This window comes from Pleurodeles waltl, chromosome 8 (genome assembly GCF_031143425.1).
Source record: "Pleurodeles waltl isolate 20211129_DDA chromosome 8, aPleWal1.hap1.20221129, whole genome shotgun sequence".
NCBI classification, from domain to species: Eukaryota; Metazoa; Chordata; class Amphibia; order Caudata; family Salamandridae; genus Pleurodeles; species Pleurodeles waltl.
Window position 1 is genome coordinate 1,156,710,607 of NC_090447.1, and position 26,089 is coordinate 1,156,736,695.

A 26,089-nucleotide genomic window follows, 5' to 3' on the forward strand; every position below is an offset into this window, starting at 1 on the left:
GGTGGGCGGTCGAAGAGCGTGGCACAATTCTGCATTGGTTAACATTGGGCCCTATGGGTCCCAGGAGCCAATGACGATGTACACCGGTGGTAAAGGTATGCACCGCCGCGGATGTGACCACCATTTTGTGTCTGTTCCCTCACTTGATACCTGACCTTCAACAGGAGAGGACCTACACTGCAAGTGCTGCTGTGACCTGTGTCTGGAAGCGACAATGGCTACAGTGTCTGGGGAAAAGGCCCCTACCTTCACTTCGGAGGAGTTGGAGAAACTAGTGGATGGGGTCCTCCCCCAGCACACGCAACTGTACAGTCCTCCAGACAAACAGGTGAGTACACTGTGAGCTTGCTGCATGGGCAATGACTGCTTTGAGTAGTTTGGATGGAAGATACATGGGGGGGGACTGAGCCCTGCATGAGCAGATGCTGAGTGTATGTGCATCAGGCCATGGGTGGGAACTGGTGGGCAATGAGTATGACGGTCCAGACAGGTGAGTAATTTCCTTTCCCCCTGTACCATTCCTCTAGGTCAGCGCCCACCAGAAGAAGGGTATTTGGCGTGCCATCGCCATGGACGTCCAGACCATGGGCGTCTACCACATACAGAGTACCCACTGCTGTAAGAGATGGGAGGACCTGCGCGGCAAGAACAAGAAGACAGCGGAGGCCCAGCTGGGGATGGCCTCCCAACGTGGAAGGGGTGCCCGTCGCACCATGACCTCCCTGATGACCCGGATCCTGGCAGTGGCGTATCTGGAGGTGGATGGGCGCTTGAGGGCATCACAGCAGCCACAAGGGGGTGAGTACACTTTCATTTAGCTGACTCTGCGCGCATAACGAGGTGTCTGGGTGGGGGAGGTGGGCAGTGGGTTCACCTAGACCAGGGCGAACTTGGTAGGCAAGGTCCCTTGTGAGGCAGGCTATGTGGCACCCCAAACCCACTAGTGGTAAGAGCCATCTACACCTAGTCAGGCTCTTGTGACTTCCAGGTGTGCAGCAATTAGGCTTAGGCCTCGTACCCCATGGTCAGGTGAAGTTTCTAGGAACTGTTAGTGCATGGCGTACTGCAGAGGGCTGCTCCATGTGTGTTGTGTCCGCCAACGGTATTGATGTTGCATGCACTGAACATGTTGTTCTTCTGTCTTCCCCCCCTTTTTGTGGTCTCCCTGTTCTTGTGTGCAATAGCATCATCAGGCGGAGGAACATTGGCACCGGAGCAGGAGGGAGCTGCAACCCTCTTGGCCCTGGAGGGTGAAGCAACGGAGTCTGAAGCCACCAGTGGGACGGAGGGCGAGGAGAGCTCCACGGTGGGGAAAAGGAACAGACACCAGTGACAGCGACTCCTCCTCTGATGGGAGCTCCCTTGTGGTGGTGGCGCATCAACAGGTACAGCTGCCACCCCCCCACCAGCACCGCCCTCCCAGCAGCCCCTCAGCGTGTGTCCCATGTCCGCTCATCCAGGAGGGTGGGCATCTCCTTCGCCCCAGGCACCTCAGGCACTGCCCCAGTCAGCCCTGCTGCCCTCAGTGAGGAGGCTATTGACCTCTTGAGATCCCTCACTGTTGCGCAATCTACAATTTTGAATGCCATCCAGGGTGTTGAGAGGCATTTGCAACAAACAAATGCATACCTGGAGGGCATTCATTCTGGGCAGGCGGCCCAACAGGGAGCATTTCAGGCTCTGGCCTCAGCACTGATGGCAGCCATTGTCCCTGTGTCCAGCCTCTCCCCTCCAACTTCCTCCACCCAGACCCAATCCCCTGTACCTCAGCCTATCCCAAGCACACCATCAGACCAGCATGCACACTCATCAACACACCAGAGTGGCTCAGGCAAACATAAGCACCACACATCCCACAGGCACTCACACAAGCACCATCCCCATGCAGACACACCAACCTCCACTGCCTGCACTGTGTCCCCCTCTTCCACGTCCTCCTCCTCCCTCCCTGTCTTGTCTCCACTCACACCTGCATGTAGTAGATCCTCAGCCACTACCTTCATCACCAGCATGCCCATCACCACACACCGCTCACGTGCAATCACCACCCCCACTACCATTCACACATCCCCTGTGTCTTCTCCCAGTGTGTCTGTGAGCCCTCCTCCCAAACTACACAAACGCAGGCACACACCCACCCAACAGCCATCCACCTCACAACAGCCTCCAGCCCATGTACCTTCACCCAAATTCAGCAGACGTACACCTCCTACAACCACTACCTCTTCCTCCACTCCCAAACCCCTCCATCTTCCCGTCACAGTGTGTCGAAAAAACTTTTCCTGGCAACCCTTGACCTCTTCCCTTCACCTCCCCCCCGTCCTTCCCCTAGGGCCAGGCTTTCCAGGTCCCAGCCCAGCACCTCAGCCACAAATCCCCAGGCACAGTGGTGCCAGCAACTGCTGGGTCATCAAGTGCACCACCCATCAGGGCTGCCACTGTGCCACGTAGCGAGGGTAGGGCATTCCGCCACCTGCCACGGTGAAAAAGGTGCCCACATCCCAGAGGGAGAAGCAAAAACTACCAGCCACCGAGTGCTCAGCAAAAACAAAAGGGGATAGTGGCAAGACAACTGCGGCACCATCGAAGGTGGCTAAGGGCGAAAAGCAGAAGAGCAGGTCAGGAGAGGGTATGGTGACACCGACTGAGGTACCAGCGTCACACCTACTGTCCACGTCCACACCAATCTGTATGGCGGTGAACAGCGCTAGCTGCCCTGCCACCTGCACTGCCACCTGCACCACCACCTGCACCGCCTCCAGCACATCTACAGCCTTAGCGACGGTCCCCAGCCTCTTCCCCAGTGGGCAGCCACCCGAGGGTGCAGGAGACATCCTGCTGTGTCCCTCAACAGGTGCTGATCCATGCACCGCCACCAGCACCGCCGCACAGACACTGCCGCAAGCACCGCCACCGGCCCCGCGACGTACTCGGACAGTGCCACCACCACTGACATGGCTACCATCCCCAGTGGTCAGTCGTCCGAGGCTAGAGGAGAGTTCGTGGACCCTGGGCAGCTTCCATGATGCATTACTTCCATCACTGTTTGCACCTGCAGGTGGAAGGCGAAGCCGCAGCCGTGTGGGGTATGTCGCTGCCTCCATGGCGTATCATGCTACCTGCACCTCGCCAATCTCGTGGCACGCACACCCAGGTGATGGAATTGTACCGGCCACACTGCACGTGGAGCACTCTGGGCACAATGCCCCCTCCAGGACCAGTGGAGATTGACATCCACTACCTCAGTCCTTGGCAGGATGAAGCACTCTGGGGACAAGGCCCCCTCCAGAACCAGTGGAGAGATACATCCACTACATCAGTCCTTGGCAGGATGAAGCACTCTGGGCGCAAGTCCCTATCCAGAACCAGTGGAGATTGACATCCACTACCGCAGTCCTTGGCAGGATGAAGCACTCTGGGCACAAGGCGCCCTCTAAAAACAGTGGAGAGATACATCCACTACCTCAGTCCTTGGCAGGATGAAGCACTGTGAGCACAAGGCCCCCTCCAGAACCAGTGGAGATTGACATCCACTACCTCGGTCCTTGGCAGGATGAAGCACTCTGGGCACAAGGCCCCCTCCAGAACCAGTGGAGATTGACATCCACTACCTCAGTCCTTGGCAGGATGAAGCACTCTGGGCACAAGGCCCCCTCCAGAACCAGTGGAGAGATACGTCCACTACCTCAGTCCTTGGCAGGGTGAAGCACTCTGGGCACAAGGCCCCCTCCAGAACCAGTGGAGATTGACATCCACTACCTCAGTCCTTGGCAGGATGAAGCACTCTGGGCACAAGCCCCCCTCCAGAACCAGTGGAGAGATACATCCAGTACCTCAGTCCTTGGCAGGATGAGGCACTCTGGGCACAAGGCCCCCTCCAGAACCAATGGAGAATGACATCCACTTGTGAGACTGTGGCTTTGCACTCCCCAGGTATAAAGCAGTGGGCAAACCACCCAGTGGAGAGATTTGAGAGACTGTGGCTTTGCACTCCCCAGGATACAGCAGTGGGTAAACCACCCACTGGAGAGACTTGAGAGACTGTGGCTTTGCACTCCCCAGGATAATGCAGTGGGCAAACCACCAACTGGAGAGATATGTAATGTTGCTGCATGTATTTGTGTGTATGTTGTTGTGGGTGAGGGTGGGGGTATTGCACGTTGCGTGTGTGTGTCACTCTCTTCCCCTCCCTTCTCTGTGTTGTAGGTGCAGTACTCACCGTGGTCGTCGCGCCACTGTTCATACTCCTGGTAGATGAGAAGGTGCACCAACATAGGCAGGACCTGTAACTCGCGTTCCATGGCGCCCTGGTTCCTCGTTGGGTGTCGAGAGGTGAGTGTTTTCCCTGCTGTGTACTGTTTCTGCCGTGCTTTTGATCGCGTTGGTTCAGCCCCGGAAAAGGTGGCCGATAGGCGTCTTGAAATACAGTGGGCGGTACTTTGTCCTCCACCTGTCTGTTGGCGGTTACCACCGCAGTGTTTGTTTTTACCACCGTGGCGGTCGGAGTGTTAAAGTGGCTGTCTATGTTGGCAGTTTCCGCTATGGTCGTGATCCCATTTTTTTTCTGCCGGCCTGTTGGCGATATTACCGCCGCTTCAACACCGACCGCCAGGGTTGTAATGAGGGCCATAGAGTACATAATATGTCCTATTACCCTATTCTGATAGACCTAACCTTCTACCTAAAGGAGAGCTCGGTATGTTAAACTTAATCTGCCAATGCCATGTCCCTGAGAAGAACCCCCACCCCTTGTTACCTTGGAATGAGGCCTCTAGCTCAGACTCCATAGGAACACGAAGTCCGGGTCAGCGTCAAGGCGACACGCAGCATCGATAGCAGCAATTTTATCTGGTCGGAATCCCTCTGATTATCTGTCTAAAGTGAGGTGTATTTATACAGATCTACGTGGACCCCTGACATAGGTTGTTTGTTCCCAAGCAATAGATAACACAGCATGCTTGGGACGGTAATTAATATAAATAATTCCCTCAAAAGCGTGAAGAGGGAAAGTACCTAATGTGAGCACCTACAGTTTGTTTGTCTTTGCCACTTGATTTGATGCCTTAGCCCGGTGGCACTGATAACATAAACTTAAACAAATGACCTAACTATAAACACTGCAGCCATCTTAGAAGAATAATTAAATAAATGGGCTAAGACAGAGCAAGCTAAATAGGTTAAAAGTCATTATGTGACGGTGGCACGAGTCCGCAAGTCAAAGGCTAAGCTGACTCCTGTTATCCCATTAAAACAAACTAGGATTCACAACACCCTCTCCATTGCCGTCCATAACTGGACGCCACCGAAGGTGAATGAACCCAAAAGTCAAAAAAACGCTCTGGACTAAATGCTGAAAGCATAAAAACAAGTTTAAAAAACATAGGTAAAAATAGCTTTAAAACTTACGAAGAGACCTTATGTCGACCATGACAAGCCCAGCAGGCCAAAGTAAAGACTTCGAACTTTGTTTGGTAAAAAAAAAAAAAAAAAATCACTAATTTGTGGAACAATAGTCATGCTCTTGAAGAGTAGCTCCGAAGTCACCAACTAGGAAGTCATCAAAAAATGAGGCCAAATCATCAGATGTCAGATCGATCACACGGGCGGATGGAATCACGGAGCAAAAGTGAGCAGTAGTCTCTCGTCCAGGTCCACCTGCATTAGTGGCAAATTCCGTTGAGTGAAGAGCCAACTCATTCAACACAGAGGCCCCCATTACAACCCTGGTGGTAAATGCCGCCTACAGCCGTGCTGATGGCCGCCAACATACCGTGACCGCAGCGGTATACCACTACGGGTATTATGACCAACACAGAAATCTGCTACTATACAGACACCCACACAAGTCGCCACACCAAAGGTCAGTGATAAACTGGCGGTACCAAAACCCACACCATTCCGCCAACATGAATACGCCCACAGTATCAGGACCCACGAATCACCATGGCGGTCTTTCAACTGCAGTAAACCATTGGCGGTACACACCACTGCGCTCAAAATACACACACACTTACAAAACAACACCACATTGGACAATTCAAAATACACACACCTGACACTCATACAAACACCACTCCCACACACCCAATCCAATATAAAACATACACCCACATTATCCACAATCCTTTCTATGAAAAAAAAGATTGCCAACAGAGAGAGACACAAGCCAGGAGCACCCACTCAATCTGAGCCACAGAACACCATCACCCATGCACCATCCACACTCCTCACACCACACACCCCAACACATCACTACACACATCCTCACACCTACCACTCACACCACATCTATAGCACCCCAAAGACACCCCAGGTTTTCAGAAGAGGAGCTAAGGGTCATGGTGGAGCAAATCATCCGGGTAGACCCACAGCTATTTGGATCACAGGTGCAGCAGACGTACATTGCAAGGAAGATGGAGCTATGGCAGAGAGTCGTGGACAGTGTCAACGCCGTGGGACAGCAACACAGAAAAAGGGATGACATCAGGAAGAGGTGGAAAGGCCAACGGGGGAAGGTGCGTTCCGTGGTTGCAAGACACCAGGTAGCCATACAGAGGACTGGCGGTGGACCCCACCTCCTCCCCCACAACTAACAACATGGGAAGAGCAAGTCTTGGCGATCATGCATCCTGAGGGCCTGGCAGGAGTAGCAGGAGAACTGGACTCTGGTAAGTCAAATCATCACTACCTTACCCTCCACCCTACCTGCATGCCATCACAAACTCCCACCCCTACCCATACCCCCATAACCCCACCACCTCACACATACCCCACTATCACAACCCACCCATCCCTATACCAAGCCCTGCATGCAACAACAATGCATGGACACAACTCACATACCTGCATGGACACCCATAACCACAACATGCACACTAGTGACAATCACTTAGCCAAACCAATCACAAATCACACAAGCCAAAGCTGCCTTGTTAATAACAACCATAGAGGGAAACATATCCATGCACAAGATGGCACACGCAGATACAATAACACTGCATTTACATCCCCATAGAACCCCCACTCAACATCACCAGAGAAGAGGTGCCAGCCACAGCCAGTCCCCCCCCTAGAAGAGGCCCACAGTGATGACAGCAGCTCTGCATGCCTGGATCACGATGACCCAACCTGGACCATCAGGGACCTCTGAATCCACCACAGAGCCTCCCCCCCCAGGAAACACCACCACTGCACCCACCCAGCGGGCCCATCCTTTTGTCCCTAGGGCACATCAATCAGCAGTGTTTCCACCACTACAGGGACCCCAGGCAACTCCACAAACACAGGACAATCAGGGACCTGGGGTCAGTGGCAGTGGGCACATTGTCATCTGTGGGTGTGTGGGGTGATGTGTTGGGGTGTGTGCTGTGAGGTGCGTGAATGGTGTATGGGTGATAATGTTTTGTGGCTCAGATTCAGTGGGTGCTCCTGGCTTGTCTCTCTCTCACTTGCCAAAATATTTGGGTCGTAAAGGGTTGTCTGTGGGTGTGTGTTTTATAGTGTTGTGAGTGTGTGGGTGTGGTGTGTGTATTTTGAATTGTCCAATGTGGTGTTGTTTTGTTAGTGTGTTTGTATTTTGTGCGCGGAGCTGTGTACCGCCAATGGGTTACCACGGTTGAATGACCGCTGCAGTGATTCGTGGGACATGATGCTGTGGGCGTAGTTCTGTTGGCATAACAGTGTAGGTTTGGGTACCGCCAGTTTATCACTGACCTTTGGGCTGGTGGACTTGTGTGTGTGTCTATATAGTGGCGGATTTCTATGTGTAGGTCATAATATGGGTAGCGGTATACCGCCACGGTCGCGGTATGTTGGGAGCAGTCAGCATGGGGGTAAGCAGCAATTACCTCCAATGTTGTAATGAGGGCCTATATTTGTTAGTGAATACATTCTGTTGGACAGAGTGTTCATGCCGTTATCGACAACTGCTAAAGCCCTTTCTAAGTTCTCCTTATCTAATTGCCTTAAACGCACAGTAGCTTCTATCTGAGAAAGTTTCCATATCTCATTGTACATAACATATATGAATCTTTTAGAGCGCTTTTTCGTAGGACCTAAGAAAAAGACCTTCAAGTCTATATCAGCATGTTATGGTGTTATTTAACTGCGGCTAACGTGTTAGACTGTACCCATTGTTGGCACAGTTTACCCACACTCTATGTAGTAACAATCCCAATGAATGGACCTGAGATAAAGTGAGGATTTGAACGGCTAATCTTGAAACCCCTTGAGGAATTCAAAAAACGTGCTTGACATCCTTTGGTGTCTATTGGCCAAATTAACCACCCGCCGGGACTGGAAAGTGAAGAATTATAGGTTCCAGCCTGAATCTTTGCATCTAGCTCTTCCTCTGTAACATTTAGGAAGAGTTGCCAATCATTAAATTTAGCCGGTGTGGGGATGCTGGGAGTGTTCATGTCTGTTATTTTTGCTAACCCCAGGCAATATGTCTGTTGAATGGTGTCATTTAAAAAGATTATTTGCACAGGAATCAGGCATGCTCTAAACAAAGCTTCCCTACCCTGAATTTGCCAATCTTGTGTTCCCCATACACTTTTCCACTCAATAGTGTTCTTCCAGTAGTCGTAACCTTCAACTGTAAGGCAGGAAACAAAGGAATCTGAGCAAATCAGTTTTGTGTCTGTTAGCAAAATTTTCCTAATTTTTGAAGGAGGTAACTTGAAAAAATATGAATCAGAATGTTTTGTGTCATGCCCAGAAAAATAAGCAAATTTCTCTGAATAACTCTTCGGGCTCCCCACCAGTGTTTTTGAACAATGTTCCCACTGTGTGTAGTTAAGTACTGGTCTGTGTCTAGTTGCACGGTGCAGCTAGTAATGTCCCCAATTGTCATAGCAGAACATTTCCCCATAATTCATTGTATTCACATATACATCATCACTTTCAAATACTGAATAGTCCTTCATTTCAGTTAACAAAAAAATCAACTGTCTGGACATCCCATTCATCAGCTACAACACCAGGTGTAATAACGTCTGTCATAGATATTTTAAATACATATGAAATTTGGATGACCTCAGTAGGCCCGTATATTTCAAACGAAACTTTGTCTCATACAATTCCATCAGAAATGGGTACAGCTGAAATGTTCACTAGGGACAAGTCTCTTCGGACCTTGTGTGAGAAATGATATGGAGTTAAGACTTCATCCACAAGCTCTACAGAGGAGCGTTCGGGAATGTAATGACCATTTATGAGCAAAAAGAAAACAGTCATGAAACCAATCCATAAAAATAAGGTAGAAAATGTCAGGCTGAACCATTGATAGTTCCACGGGTATATTAAATAATTACTTTTAAGCCATAGATATAGCTCACATGTCTTTCAAACATTTTCAGTCACTGGAGTCGATGAGTCCGAAAAAAAGTCATCAATATCGATGAAGGAACCAGAGGCAGTCCCTGCACACATGGGAGCAAGTGCAGTAGTTGTAGATGGGTCCACGTCACGTGGAGGCTCATAGTAGATGGTGCCATCAGTCTGTGTTGTATTGGTGTATAAAATAGCCAAATCTTGGACAGGAGTTGTCGTTGAAGTGGTAACAGGAACCAGCAAGAGCTAATTTTCCACCCTCCCCATGTTCAAGGAGGAATTTGTAGCATTGTTGGGCATTGTTGCATAGTCCACAATAGTGTTGTTCACTCTATTCTGAAGAGGTATGTATGTTGGGTAGTAAGAGGGTATCAGGAACTACCTAAGGGACCTCTGGGTCTACTGTGCAGGATCGGCCACATGGTGTAGTTTGTCGTTGTCAACTGAAACAAATCTGTTTCCTTGTGAACCAGGCAGCGGTGGCAAGATAACAGTTCTGGTGCCTTGTACTCCCAGGACTGAGACCGGTGCTCTATAGGATGGACTGAATTCCTTCTTCACAGCGATCTTTTCACAAACCAGATCCTCAATTTTAGGAATCCAGCCAGTGAAAGTTGTTGGTAAATCCCTTATTCCTAAGGTGGCAGCACTGGTGGATGATTTATCATCACAAAATTGCTGATGCTCCTGTAAAACAGGGAGACGTTAATTTATGTCAAAATGTGTTTCTGCTGCCACCATACCAGAACCATCAAGATTTGGAACGTACATAGGTATCCCAAAGAGAACCTCATAGAGAGTGCGTCTCCCCAAGGACCGTCTTGGCAGAATATTCAGTGCTCTCTGTACCCCATATAGGTGATGAAGCCAGCTGCGACCAGAACTTAGTACGCTAGCTGTTAAGGACTGCTTAGGATCACGGTTCCGCCTCTCCATGACTGAATTTCCCTCTGGATGGTATGGTGAGGAGTAATGGAGTTCAACACCCATCGTCCCCATGGTGTCCCTGAATGCCTTAGACGCAAATGTAGGGCCCTGGTCCAAATGGAATGCTGCAACCGCGTATGTACCGATAAAGATCAGCAAGTCTTTTATAACAATTTGAGCATCAGTCGACTGCTGCAGCCATACCCACAGGAATCTTGAACAAGAATCTACAGCGTTTAGGATGTATTTGTATTCACCATCTTGTTGAAGTAGGCCACAATGGTCCAGGTACACACGTTGTAGTGGCCTGCCGGACACCACGAGGATTATCTGTGGTGGGCATTTTATATTAGAGGCCTTTATTTGCTGGCAAATGTCACAACAAAGGACATATTGCTTTGTCTGTTTGAATAGACCGGGCCACTTGAATCTTTCTGTACGATTGTTACTGTGTCCGAAATACCAGTATGAGCACATGGAACACCCTCATGTGCTGCTTTTACTAAATTTAATCTCTGGTCTTGGTTGGGGATTGCTCAGTCTCCAACCCCAGGAAGTGTTGCATAAGCAACATTCTGCGCACCGATGTAGTAAGAATACTTTGTAGGATACCCTTTTGGGAGAGGCTTGCCATCAGCCAAAGCTTTCACGGCAGTCAGAATTTCATTATCCAATCTCGTATGGGAACGAGTCACTGCAGCCACAGAAGCTGTAGCTACTGCGGATTTGGCTGCTTCATCAGCCAAAGTGTTACCGATAACGTGTACTCCTACATGTTGGTGGCCCAATGTATGTACTACATGGACACACAGTAGCTTATCTTTAAGATCAGCCACCCTCCCCCACAATGTCTTGTGTTTTATGGTGTTCCCTTCAGAATCTCTAAACCCGTTCAGCTTCCAATGATTAAGATAATCATTGTAGGACTGAACAGAGTAATATGAGTCGAAGACTATTAAAGTCAGTCTTTCTGTCACTGTGTGTTCTAGCGCTAAATTAAGGGCTTTGAGTTCAGCCAACTGAGCTGTGCAGTCCCCTAGGGTCTGCGTGTAGGTATTGTGAGGGTGGAAGACTCCATCTTTCATTACTCCACTCACGGCTGCGCAAGCAGCTGAGTATTGATGTTTAGTACCTACAGCTGGTTGAGCTGAACCATCAGTACAAATGAGAGTATGGTAGCTGTCTATGGGTAAAAGATGTAGAGGAGTGGGGCACTCCTGTTCGTATTCGAGAAATTCTTGTGTCTGGAGTTTCGGATCAAAGATGTAATCAACATCAGAGGCGGTCAGAGAAGTTGCCCACTGAATCCAACGTGAATGTAATGCTTTAGCGTTAGAGACGCTCGCTTTGGTGACGGCCTCTAAGGCTGGCACCGGGGTAATGACAATGATGCGTTTCCCTTGGGAAAGTGGCCTTTCCTTAATGACAGCCATCTGAATTGCAGTTTGAATTTTTTCTGTTGGTGCAAAAAGTTGTTCTGCATGGGAGTATAAGTGTGAGTTATATGCTATGGGCACTGTGTCATCTTCAATGAAGATGACATAGGTAAACCCAATGGCACCAGCAATTATTCTGATGACCAAATTTGTTTAATTGTCACATGTGTGCAAATGTTTTGCTTCCAGCATGTCCTATTGCAATTCCCTAAGGATGCATGTGTGTTCAACTGTCCAGTGTCTGCTAGAAAAATCCGGATGTATTAAGTCATAAAGTGGCTTAATACGTTGTCCACAGTCAGGAATGTATGTTCTGCCAAAACTGAAGAAACCAAGTAAAGGCTGTAGTTTCTTTAGAGTGTTTGGTGGGTGTAGTTGTGGACACTTCTCTAGGAAACGCGGGCCAGGCTCTTTCCTTCGTTCGATAGCTCGTATCCCAGGAACAATACACTGAGAAAGGTAATCCTACTTTTCTTATAGTTGAATTTATAACCGAGCTCTGCAAACCCCAATATTATTCGATCAACCCTAACATGATGAATGTTGAGGTTGTCATCTGTGAGATAAATGTCATCCACATAGTATAACGCATCGGGATCAATATCATGTAATATTTATGTTACTCAGGCTGAAAACAGCCCTGGGCTATTCTTATAGCCCTGGGGTAAACGGCAAAAGTGTTTTTGTGAGACAAATGAGAATGTACTTAGGTCCTGACTTCCTTCCGCTAAATTCTGGCAGAAAAACGTTGTTTTATATACAACTCTTTATATTTCTTGCACACTATGGGGGTCATTCTGACTCCCGCCGGCCGCGGTAACCGCAGGGCCGGCGGGAGCCGCCGAATGACCGCACCGCGGTCAAATGACCGCGGCGGCCATTCTGGCTTTCCCGCTGGGCTGGCGGGCGACCGTCAGAAGGCCGCCCGCCAGCCCAGCGGGAAAGCGCCTTCAACGAAGAAGCCGGCTCCGAATGGAGCCGGCGGAATTGAAGGTGTGCGACGGGTGCAGTGGCACCCGTCGCGATTTTCAGTGTCTGCTATGCAGACACTGAAAATCTTAGTGGGGCCCTGTTAGGGGGCCCCTGCAGTGCCCATGCCATTGGCATGGGCACTGCAGGGGCCCCCAGGGGCCCCACGACACCCGTTACCGCCAGCCAGGTTCTGGCGGTCAAAACCGCCAGAACCAGGCTGGCGGTAAGGGGGTCGGAATCCCCATGGCGGCGCTGCCTGCTGCGCCGCCATGGAGGATTCCACAGGGCAGCGGGAAACCGGCGGGACACCGCTGGTTTTCCGTTTCTGACCGCGGCTGTACCGCCGCGGTCAGAATGCCCATGGATGCACCACCAGCCTGTTGGCGGTGCATCCGCGGTCCCTGGCCCTGGCGGCAGTCAACCGCCAGGGTTGGAATGACCCCCTATATTGTTTATTAGTGCCGTGCTATGTGAATTGTGAATAGCATATGTACGTGTATGACTATTTAAATGTCTGTAATCTAAGACATTCGCAACCGGGAATATCGGGTTATTCATTGCAGAGGCACAGGGCTCAATTACTCCCTGATACTCTGAGTGAGGATCTCCCTCACCGGAGCTTTTGCTTCATGTTTAACAGGATATTGTGTCTGAGGTTGGGTTGTAGACCTAATGGGTATTACATGACAAGGAGAGTCCTTGTCCCAACCTACATGATTGCTGTATAACACAGGTGCCTGCGCTAAAGCCCATTTGACAGCGTAGGCTTCTTTTTCTGCTTCTGGAACAAGATTAGAGAAAGAAGGCAAAATGACATCTTCCCATGTGGGAGCTTGCGGACGTGTTCGGGTGGCCAATATCTTTCTGCCAAAAGGATATCCCAATTAGGTTTGCCCCAAAATATCACACTGATGACTCTGGCGACCCATCGTGACCTCTGCTGCGCTGTCTAACAGTGTCATTGCCCATGTCATGTTCTTCTGCAACATTCTCAAGTGTACTGGCATTCTTAACTGACAGTGCTGCCACCTTTTTCTTTTTAAACTGTGGCTTTTGTTGTGAAGTCTTTTCTTCTTTTTTGACTGTAGCCTGTATTGAGTCTTTCTTTTGTTTCACGTATTCAGGACGTTGATCGGGACGGCCCTCTCTCTCGCTACGTCTATCCGGTGCGTCCTGAAAGGAACGAGAGGGACATGAATCAGTATATCTTTCAGGAGTTTTTATATTCTCCCTATTTCTGAAAGTGTACCTCTTTTCGGAGTCCTCCAGATGTGGAGAGTCTGATCTCTGCTTCTGTCAATCTTTAAATTGTCTTTGCTTATCCCATCGCTTTTTAGAACCCTCCTGCACCTGTTTTGTACATTCGTTAGGGGCGGTACTCTGTAAATCTAGCTCCTTAGGCTTCGATTCCCAGACTATCCCGTCCTATGCTAATATAGGTATTGGAAATAATTTTCGGTAGCTGTCTCTCCTGTTCCAAATGTGGAGTTTCTCAGAGACGCTGGCATACAGCCAGTGCTACCGCTTCCCCCTTTAATGTTACTGACTATTATTGAGGAAATTGCGTCAAAGTTATGCATTAATTTTAGCCTCAAATCTAGGGCAGGTGCTGCCCCATGCTCATTCTGTATTTGTTTTAACACTTCCGGTAAATTGGCAAGTGTCGGGGTACCATGTGTGGTGGTGTAAATTGCAGCGAAGACTGTACCTCATGTGGCGGAGTCATCTACCGAGGGAACCATCCCGAAGGGCAAGTACATTGTAAGACTTCTATGTTTCTCCTGTGGTCCCGTATGGGGAAACACAGCTTCCAGCTGATTTGTTTTCTGGGCTATCCAAAATGGTATTTTCTCCCGTTCTGTGGGTACTTTACCCATAATAGTATGTACTGTTTGTGGATTAATCCCAGTAGCCAATTAGTATCCAGCAAGTGCTGGTGATGCTGGGCGTGCTGGGCGTGCAGGTGTTGTGTTCAAATTCCTCATTACGAACTGAACAAGCCATCTGTAGAGTGTTACTATATCATTGTATACATTTTGCAGATCTGCTGCTTGCATATTTTGTTCCTAATCTAATCCTAATCTCACTTGTTATATTACATGTGGTAGGGCGCCTTCAAATCAGTTCTGATGCTCTTGATACATGAGCGTTATTTAATGACACTGGCATGCTTGGTACCGTTGAGGTAAGTTTGCAATTTTATATGTGTGGAATGTGACTGACCTGCGGCCTTCCTCAGTAAAGGTGACCCAGGAGAAGATTGTTTCTGTTTGGTAAGCTTCATTAGCTTCTACTATGAATGTAACGTCCCCGCCCTCATATGTTAAGCCATGCGCTACTATATGTAATGTTAATGCTTGTCTAGCATTCTCAGGAATGTCTATGGCATTAGCCATATTGTAAAATGGGTGAAGAGATGGAACACCAAGTGGGGAGTAAAGTCCTTTTTATGCGTTCGAGCTCAAACAACCTACAATCTAGTTAGGTGTTTCCTGTTCAGCTGTGGAGGATCTTCCCAAAGACCACGGACGTCTCTGTATAATGGTACTTAAGGTACCTGTTGTCTGTGAGACAGTGATAGTCGTGGTGTCCGTAAATCAGTGCCTCAACACCATCGTTGGTGGTGCCATGTGATAGTTGGAGTCTTGTTCACTGCTGGTTTAAGGATGACTATGTAGGTGACTATGCCTATCCTACAACAAGTCGCAACTGTAGTCCCAACCCTTCCAGCTCACTAGCAGTACCTCACCAAAAACCCATCTCTTAAAGGTGATTTGCGGCAACCTATACGCATGGACTCAAGAGTATGACATCTCAGGGAATGTCGTGGTTAAACGGAGGTCACCCCTTTCTCACAGATGCATTATGTCTTAACTAAACACAGGCAATAACGAAGATGCAGTAATGTTTCAATATTTTTTATTCAACACAATCTGCAGTCTGTGGTAAATCACATGGGCTGCAATGATTAGGATAATGAACAGCGCAATAGACAGAATTGTAAAAACAAGAGTCATTATTATAAAGACTCCCACCGTCTTGCAGTAGCATGGAAAGACATAGAGTACATAAAATGTCCAATTATTCTGATAGACCTAACCTCCCTAAAATAGAGCTGGGTATGTTAAACCTAATCTGCCAATACCATGTCCCTGAGAAGAGCCCCCAACCATTGTTACCTTGGAACGAGGTCTCTAGCTCAGACTCCGTAGGAACACAAAGTCCGGGTCAGCGTCAAGGCGACGTGCAGCATCGATAGCAGTAATGGTTTCTGGTTGGAATCCCTCGGATTATCTGTCTAAAGTGAGGTGTATTTATACAGATCTACTTGGACCCCTGACGTAGGTTGTTCCCAAACAATAGATAACACAGCATGCTTGGGACAGTAATTAATATAAACAATTCCCTCAAAAGCGTGAAGAGGGAAGGTACCTAATGTGAGAACCTGCAATTTGTTTGTCTTTGTCATTTGATTTGACGCCTTAGACTGGTGGCACTGATAACATAAACTTAAACAAATGGCCTAACTATAAACAAGGCAGCCATCTTAGGAGAATCAATTAAATAAATGGGCTATTACAGAAAAAACTAAGTAGGTTAAAAGTCACTATGTGACGGGGGTACGGGTCTGCAAGCCAAAGGTTAAGCTAACTCCTGTTCTCCCATTAAAACAAACTAGGATTCACTACACACATTTTTCTGGTCAGTTGATTTATGTTTATATAGTTTATGGCTTCTTCCATAATAGATTTACACCAGTTGAAATTTTTCCCTTTCTTCATTAGTGAACTACAGTGAGTGACTAAGCCAAAGCTTAGCACATGATGATCAGTGACATCCCGCTATTCTGTAACAAAATCTCTACCTACTGTAATCCATCTAACGTACCCTGCAGCACAGTAAGTTTTCTTACTGCCACAGGAAGGTATTTGTTGAAAATAATTTGTAGTGGAGGCGAGGTTGGGGAGTAAAGTGTGACGAAGTGCCTGATTTAGAGTTTGGCAGGTGGGATACTCTGTGGCAAAAGTACCAAATAAAATCCTTTTCCTGTACTGCATTGCATTGTTTTCCGACTTTCTACTTATGGCAGGCAGCATATCGCAGTGTGTGAGGTAGTATTATTATTATTCATCTGCCTCTTTGGAGTCAGGTTAGAATTGAAAGGCAGTAGAAGAGCAGGACCCTTGGAATTCAAGCAGGATAATAAATTGTCCATTACAGCTGTCCTAGCTGCAGACTGAAGAGAGTAACAAAGTACCCAATGTGCTGGGATGCCTCCATTAATTTAACACAACAAGAATGCCATTAATTGTGCTGAATGATGCATAATGCCGTACTCATTAATGAGAGGTCATTTATTTATTTTTCTTACATACACTGTGTCTGTTTAGTTGTTTTTTACTAGGAAATCCTTCAAAGGAATACAATCATTTAGTTTTAATCTGCTGGTATTCTGACTTAATTCCTTGCAACCAGTCAGTGCTTATGTAAGGCATGTGTGGGGAAAACATTGCCTTGTGAGTAATCACATCAAACATTCCAATGGCCCTAGGGGACCAGCAATGCACTGCTGCAGTGTCACTATATAAACAAATGTTTGCACAGAGCATTGTTTATAATTTGTCTTTTTTTCTGTTTCTTTTCATTCTTGATATAGGCATTCCTGCTGGTCCACAACCATCTCAGCAGGAGATAGCAACCCACTGCGGTGGCACCAGATTGAGGTCATCCAAACAGAATATTGTCAGCAGGTGGCTCAGGAGGAGGAGGAGGTGGAGGCATCTGTCCCTCCCCTGGGACCTAGTTCTTCCAGCCGGCTGCAAGCACCTCCATCCCGGCCATTATCTTGGCAGTGCTACCGGCAGATGGGATATTCCCAATCCACCACTGCTGACCCCCCTAGCTGAGTGCTTCCAACAATGTGTGCTTCACGAGCTGAGGCTGCTTTGCTGGGAGGAGGCGAGCTTTCGCTCATGCATTGATGATGCCCTCTGGTGTCCTTTTTTATTTTTTGCTTTGGTGAGAGGGACTTTTGATGTGGGTGGAGAGGGTGGGAATTGGGAAGGGAACGGGAAGCTGGGCTTTACTTGCTTGAGGAATGGGGTGATATTAGTCTGGGGAGAGGAGAGGGCCTGTTGAGGGTAGAGATGGTGTTTTTCTATTAATATTACAAAAAATGAAAGGGAATTACTATATGCCTGAGATCTTTTTTTTGTGTTTTACTTTGCACTGCTTCCTTTTAGAGCTGCCTGTTTTTTTAAAATCTGCTTATCAAAGTGTATACCAGTTAGTTATACCCTTCTGTTACTATACTCTGTAACTAATATATTGACCACTAGGGAGTTATCCCTTTGCCTATGCCTATATTACCTAAAACAACCTAGATAAAGAACGTTGTAATCTTCCGTACAAGTTAGTTACTAACTAAACTAGTTCACTTCACTCTACTGTTTTCTTGCCTGAATAGATGTTTCCTAAGGTTTCTTTTTAATGGTGGTGGTGGTAGTAGCACGCTAGCACGCTAACGGGGAAGACAGCACAAGTGAGGTCCCACACCCTCCTAGGTGAACTCCAACTGTATGATTAATCAGAAGACTCATCACTCACAGGCAACTACATTAGAAGAAAACACAGAGTTAGTGGGGTATTTATTTATATCACAACTTTTCAAAGACTGAAACCAGACTACCACCTTGACACAGACGTGATATCATAACACAAACTAGAAATAGTAACTACTTCTGAGCAATGGAGAGGTAGAATTTAATTAAAACTAAACTTGCAAAATCCTCAAGTCAGGAGAAGTTGACTCAGGAGTGGACAAGGTTAAGCATTTATGTAATACAAGGCCTGAATGATGATATTGATGTTATATTTCTAAATTATGGATCCTTTTATGTGTATGTGTATACATGGGGCTGGTGTGGGCTATAGCTCAGTTACTAGAAGATCCCAAAATGAGTTGGTGTTGCTTACAACACATCCATCCCACCAAGAGTGTGATCCACTTATGGTGTAAATTAAGTCACACCTCAATAAATCACACTTCCTAGGAGAAGAGGGTTAGGAATTTGATGAATGTATGGGAAAGGGGAGTTGGGAAAAGGTGTGACAAAGATAAAAATTACACAACAGTAGATTTAATCAGGGCAATAAGCAGCACATCATCATCATCAAATCTGTTGTGGAAGGAAATGAAGGAATAACAGTTCAATTAAATGCATAGCAAACAGTCCTTCAGCCCCAGAGACCCTAGTTATTGTAAATCTAAATGTTCTGCCATCCAGGTTTTAAAAATACAAATTACGGAGAAGTGAACACACACAGTTAAAAAATTATGAAACATTATGGATATAAAAGCTGAATTGGGTGGTGCATCTGCATTCTTCTCAGCATGTCCAGAATGTCCATCTTGGAAGCCTGTCTGAACTCGTCTGGTAAGGTAAGTAGGAGAGTTGAAGAGCTTTCACTTTTTGTGAAGGAGAAGAGAAGGCCTGTGGATTGTAAAATAGTAACATATTGTAGAGTCAAGGAGAAGGACATAATGCAAGCTTCATAAGGAACAGACATAGTGGCAGAGCAAGGACATATGCTGCTGCAGTCAATCATGATGACTCATGTGTGATTAAGTGAGAAGTGAGAACAATTTTACAATCAGTTCCAGACAAGTAGCTACATGTATCTGGCTGATCCATCTCACAACTGTCATAACATTTAGCCAGGTGTGTCTATCATGTGATGTTTGTGATGTAACATCTTCACAGATCTGTCTCCAGTTGTAGCCCCCCTGACCACATACACATAACAGAGGATTTTGACATTCATGTGGCCAGAACACTACTCAGTATTTCCCAAATCAATGCACCTCTTTCTGGTCCGGAGGGCTGAGCAGGCCTCTTAGAGACATCATCATATTGGTTACATTTCCCTGTGAAGTATATAACTTCCTTCTTCTGTCTGTTGAGGTAGTCCTACCCTATGCCCAGACTCTGAATAACAACCCAGTCTGACTCCCGACCCAAATGAGATAGGGATTGTCAGACCTGTATTACACTCTTTTGATGAACAAAAAGAGCAATAGAATTTGAGCATTTTGTGTAGATTTGTGTCGGTCAACTAACCTGACTGGTCTGGTTTCTGAAGAATCAGAAGTAATGTACAGCAAGGAGAGGACCATGCAGGGCAATTTATCTAAGTGTGAAAGGGCCAATCACCTTCAGGCAAAATCACCCATCAGTCCCCAAACATTGCAAATAATTGAAATCAAGTTTACAAATTATTTGAACACCTGTTGCTTGAATGCAGATTTACCATAAAGAAATGAAAGGCAAGAGGCGTTTGGCAATACAGAAGTAGTAGGTTTAATTAAACGCAACAGCCTGGAGAGAGCAGTGCAGTCGGGGTCTGATGCTTGTCTTTCAAAGTTACAAGCACCCTTGTATAAAATTCTTGAAGGGTTATAAAACAATTCTATACATTCCTTGTAGAACGGAATCCGGACCTAGTCACAGAGTCTTAAATCTGACCATCTAATAAAGTGTTCAGGTGGGTCACAACCTTGTCTTGACAAAATGCAGGCCAGGAGGTAACATGTACAGATGTCAGGCATGAGGAGCACATGATCACTGAATGATGTGTGTCTGTTGTATGCTGATTTGCTGAGTGTTCCTAACTTCATGTGGCATCTAACTTTTTTGGTGTTTTGGAAATGCACATCCTCAGGTCAAATGTGTTTTATTGGGACCAATCTATTACAACTATTGTGGTGTTGCTGCCTATTTGAGTGATCAACCCAGGTTTTTCCTATTTGAGTGTTTGCCTACAGGCTACGTGTCACCCCACCTGCAATCTGTCAATCAATTGCTTCAGGCTTGGGTCACAGGGTTTGCCTGAGCATGTATTTCTGACTTGAAGTTGATTGGGAGGTCACATTGGATACAATTGGCAATAGTAATACAAGTTTGTTGTTTTGCACACATATATCATGGCATACATTGACATCATTTTTAGATCTATCAACTCACTCTCTATAACTGTTGGTCATCACATGAATCATCAATCATCACTAACAATTACTCAATAAAAATGTCACTCATTGGTGCAACAGTTACCTGTTCCAATCCAAGCATGGTGGTAAATAATTGTATCTTCTCTTTTGATGTAAGCAACACAGCTGCGTGTTCTGCTCTTCCTCTGTGCCCCGCTCCTCTTCCTCACCGCGTTCTCTTCCTGCTTTGCTCTTCATCTGTGTTCTTCATTTCTCCTCTTCCTCACCGCGTTCTCTTCCTGCTTTACTCTTCATCTGTGTTCTTCATTTCTCCTCTTCCTCACCGCGTTCTCTTCCTGCTTTGCTCTTCATTTGTGTTCTTCATTTCTCCTCTTCCTCACCGCGTTCTCTTCCTGCTTTGCTCTTCATCTGTGTTCTTTATTTCTCCTCTTCCTCACCGTGTTCTCTTCCTGCTTTGCTCTTCATCTGTGTTCTTCATTTCTCCTCTTCCTCATCGCGTTCTCTTCCTGCTTTGCTCTTCATCTGTGTTCTTCATTTCTCCTCTGCACCCCGTCCTGCGTGTTCTTTCTTCTTCTGTGTTCTTCTGTGCTCTTCTCCTCCTCTGCACCCCGTCCTGCGTGTTCTTTCTTCTTCTGTGTTCTTCTGTGCTCTTCTCCTCCTCTGCACCCCGTCCTGCGTGTTCTTTCTTCTTCTGTGTTCTTCTGTGCTCTTCTCCTCCTCTGCACCCCGTCCTGCGTGTTCTTCCTTTTTCTGTGTTCTTCTGTGCTCTTCTCCTCCTCTGCACCCCGTCCTGCGTATTCTTTCTTCTTCTGTGTTCTTCTGTGCTCTTCTCCTCCTCTGCACCCCGTCCTGCGTGTTCTTTCTTCTTCTGTGTTCTTCTGTGCTCTTCTCCTCCTCTGCAGCCCGTCCTGCGTGTTCTTTCTTCTTCTGTGTTCTTCTGTGCTCTTCTCCTCCTCTGCACCCCGTCCTGCGTGTTCTTTCTTCTTCTGTGTTCTTCTGTGCGCTTCTCCTCCTCTGCACCCCGTCCTGCGTGTTCTTTCTTCTTCTGTGTTCTTCTGTGCTCTTCTCCTCCTCTGCACCCCGTCCTGCGTGTTCTTTTCTTCTTCTGTACTCTTCTCTGCGTGTTCCTTTTCTTCTTCTGTGGCCTTCTCTGCGTGTTCCTTTTATTCTTCTGTGGCCTTCTCCTCTTCTTCTTGACTCTCCTCTCCTCCTCTTCTACTCCTCTCTTCTTCTTCTTGTCTCTTCTCTTCTCTCCTCCTCTTCTCTGGTCTCTCCTCTTCTTCTTGACTCTTCTCTCCTTCCTCTTCTACTCCTCTCTTCATCTTCCTGACTCCTCTCATCCTCTCTAATCCCCCCTTCCCTATCTTCTTTTTTCCCCTTCCCCTCTACCTGTCCTCCCGCCCTCTGCTTTCCCGCCACCTCCTCCCGCTCGGCCCGGCCCCCCCCTGCTCCCATTCGTCGCCCACCTCCCGCCCGCAGCTGACCCCTCCTCCCTCTTATGGCGGCCGCTGCGCTGCGGAGTCAGCAACCCTTGACCCTAGGGTAGGTCGCTTCCCCTGCTGCTGCAGCTCCACCTGCCCAGGCTCCTGACACCTCCCAGCAAGACCAGCTAAAACCGTAAGTACTGCCCCGCCCAGCCCCGCGCTACTCACCTCTCTTTCCCTGAACTTCTGTCTTCTGCCTTCCGCCCTCTCCTCCAACCTTTCTCCGCACCTCTGCTGTCCATTTCCCTTCGCTTTCTGCTTCTCCTTTTGGTAGCCATCTTCCTCCGCTCTCTGCTCCTCTTCTGCAGCCCACTTGCTGCGTGTTCTGCTCTTCCTCTGTGCCCCGCTCCTCTTCCTCACCGCGTTCTCTTCCTGCTTTGCTCTTCATCTGTGTTCTTCATTTCTCCTCTTCCTCACCGCGTTCTCTTCCTGCTTTGCTCTTCATCTGTATTCTTCATTTCTCCTCTTCCTCACCGCGTTCTCTTCCTGCTTTGCTCTTCATCTGTGTTCTTAATTTCTCCTCTTCCTCACTGCGTTCTCTTCCTGCTTTGCTCTTCATCTGTGTTCTTCATTTCTCCTCTTCCTCACCATGTTCTCTTCCTGCTTTGCTCTTCATCTGTGTTCTTCATTTCTCCTCTTCCTTACCGCGTTCTCTTCCTGATTTGCTCTTCATCTGTGTTCTTCATTTCTCCTCTGCACCCCGTCCTGCGTGTTCTTTCTTCTTCTGTGTTCTTCTGTGCTCTTCTCCTCCTCTGCACCCCGTCCTGCGTGTTCTTTTTTTCTTCTGTGTTCTTCTGTGCTCTTCTCCTCCTCTGCACCCTGTCCTGCGTGTTCTTTTCTTCTTCTGTACTCTTCTCTGCGTGTTCCTTTTCTTCTTCTGTGGCCTTCTCCTCTTCTTCTTGACTCTCCTCCTCTTCTACTCCTCTCTTCTTCTTCTTGACTCTTCTCTCCTCCTCTTCTCTGGTCTCTCCTCTTCTTCTTGACTCTTCTCTCCTTCCTCTTCTACTCCTCTATTCTTCTTCTTGACTCTTCTCTCCTTCCTCTTCTACTCCTCTCTTCATCTTCCTGACTCCTCTCATCCTCTCTAATCCCCCCTTCCCTATCTTCTTTTTTCCCTTCCCCTCTACCTTAACCCCCCCGCCCTCTGCTTTCCCGCCGCCTCCTCCCACTCGGCCCCGCCCCCCCTGCTCCCATTTGTCGCCCCCCCTCCCGCCTCCCGCCCCCCAGCTGACCCCTCCTTCCCCCTCCTCCCTCTTATGGCGGCCGCTGCGTGGTGGAGTCAGAGACCCTTGACCCTAGGGTAGGTCGCTTCCCCTGCCGCTGCAGCTCCACCTGCCCAGGCTCCTGACACCTCCCAGCAAGACCAGCTAAAACCGTAAGTACTCCCCCCGCCTAGCCCCTCGCCCAGCCCCGCGCTACTCACCTCTCTTTCCCTGAACTTCTGTCTTCTGCCTTCCGCCCTCTCCTCCAACCTTTCTCCGCACCTCTGCTGTCCATTTCCCTTCGCTTTCTGCTTCTCCTTGTGGTAGCCATCTTCCTCCGCTGTCTGCTCCTCCTCTGCAGCCCACTTGCTGCGTGTTCTGCTCTTCCTCTGTGCCCCGCTCCTCTTCCTCACCGCGTTCTCTTCCTGCTTTGCTCTTCATCTGTGTTCTTCATTTCTCCTCTTCCTCACCGCGTTCTCTTCCTGCTTTGCTCTTCATCTGTGTTCTTTATTTCTCCTCTTCCTCCCCATCTTCATCTTCATTTCTCCTCTTCCTCACTTCGTTCTCTTCCTGCTTTGCTCTTCATCTGTGTTCTTTATTTCTCCTCTTCCTCCCCGCGTTCTCTTCCTGCTTTGCTCTTCATCTGTGTTCTTCATTTCTCCTCTTCCTCACTCTTCATCTGTGTTCTTCATTTCTCCTCTTCCTCACCGCGTTCTCTTCCTGCTTTGCTCTTCATCTGTGTTCTTCATTTCTCCTCTTCCTCACTGCGTTCTCTTCCTGCTTTGCTCTTCATCTGGGTTCTTCATTTCTCCTCTGCACCCCGTCCTGTGTGTTCTTTCTTCTTCTGTGTTCTTCTGTGCTCTTCTCCTCCTCTGCACCCCGTCCTGCGTGTTCTTTCTTCTTCTGTGTTCTTCTGTGCTCTTCTCCTCCTCTGCACCCCGTCCTGCGTGTTCTTTCTTCTTCTGTGTTCTTCTGTGCTCTTCTCCTCCTCTGCACCCCGTCCTGCGTGTTCTTTTCTTCTTCTGTACTCTTCCCTGCGTGTTCCTATTCTTCTTCTGTGGCCTTCTCCTCTTCTTCTTGACTCTCCTCTCCTCCTCTTCTACTCCTCTCTTCTTCTTCTTGTCTCTTCTCTCCTCCTCTTCTCTGGTCTCTCCTCTTCTTCTTGACTCTTCTCTCCTTCCTCTTCTACTCCTCTCTTCTTCTTCATGACTCTTCTCTCCTTCCTCTTCTACTCCTCTCTTCATCTTCCTGACTCCTCTCATCCTCTCTAATCCCCCTTCCCTATCTTCTTTTTTTCCCTTCCCCTCTACCTGTCCCCCTGCCCTCTGCTTTCCCGCCACCTCCTCCCACTCGGCCCCGCCCCCCCTGCTCCCATTCGTCGCCCCCCCTCCCGCCTCCCGCCCCCCAGCTGACCCCTCCTTCCCCCTCCTCCCTCTTATGGCGGCCGCTGCGTGGTGGAGTCAGAGACCCTTGACCCTAGGGTAGGTCGCTTCCCCTGCCGCTGCAGCTCCATCTGCCCAGGCTCCTGACACCTCCCAGCAAGACCAGCTAAAACCGTAAGTACTCCCCCTGCCCAGCCCCTCGCCCAGCCCTGCACTACTCACCTCTCTTTCCCTGAACTTCTGTCTTTTGCCTTCCGCCCTCTCCTCCAACCTTTCTCCGCACCTCTGCTGTCCATTTCCCTTCGCTTTCTGCTTCTCCTTCTGGTAGCCATCTTCCTCCTCTCTCTGCTCTTCTTCTGTAGCCCACTTGCTGCATGTTCTGCTCTTCCTCTGTGCCACGCTCCTCTTCCTCACCGCGTTCTCTTCCTGCTTTGTTCTTCATCTGTGTTCTTCATTTCTCCTCTTCCTCACTGCGTTCTCTTCCTGCTTTGCTCTTCATCTGTATTCTTCATGTCTCCTCTTCCTCACCGCGTTCTCTTCCTGCTTTGCTCTTCATCTGTGTTCTTCATTTCTCCTCTTCCTCACCGCGTTCTCTTCCTGCTTTGCTCTTCATCTGTGTTCTTCATTTCTCCTTTTCCTCACCGTGTTCTCTTCCTGCATTGCTCTTCATCTGTGTTCTTCATTTCTCCTCTTCCTCACCGCGTTCTCTTCCTGCTTTGCTCTTCATCTGTGTTCTTCATTTCTCCTCTGCACCCCCTCCTGCATGTTCTTTCTTCTTCTGTGCTCTTCTCCTCCTCTACACCCTGTCCTGCGTGTTCTTTCTTCTTCTGTGTTCTTCTGTGCTCTTCTCCTCTGCACCCCGTCCTGCGTGTTCTTTCTTCTTCTGTGTTCTTCTGTGCTCTTCTCCTCCTCTGCACCCCTTCCTGCGTGTTCTTTCTTCTTCTGTGTTCTTCTGTGCTCTTCTCCTCCTCTGCACCCCGTCCTGCGTGTTCTTTCTTCTGTGTTCTTCTGTGCTCTTCTCCTCCTCTGCACCCCGTCCTGCATGTTCTTTTCTTCTTCTGTACTCTTCTCTGCGTGTTCCTTTTCTTCTTCTGTGGCCTTCTCCTCTTCTTCTTGATTCTCCTCTCCTCCTCTTGTACACCTCTCTTCTTCTTCTTGACTCTTCTCTCCTCCTCTTCTCTGGTCTCTCCTCTTCTTCTTGACTCTTCTCTCCTTCCTCTTCTACTCCTCTCTTCTTCTTCTTGACTATTCTGTCCTTCCTCTTCTACTCCTCTCTTCATCTTCCTGACTCCTCTCATCCTCTCTAATCCACCCTTCCCTATCTTCTTTTTTTCCCTTCCCCTCT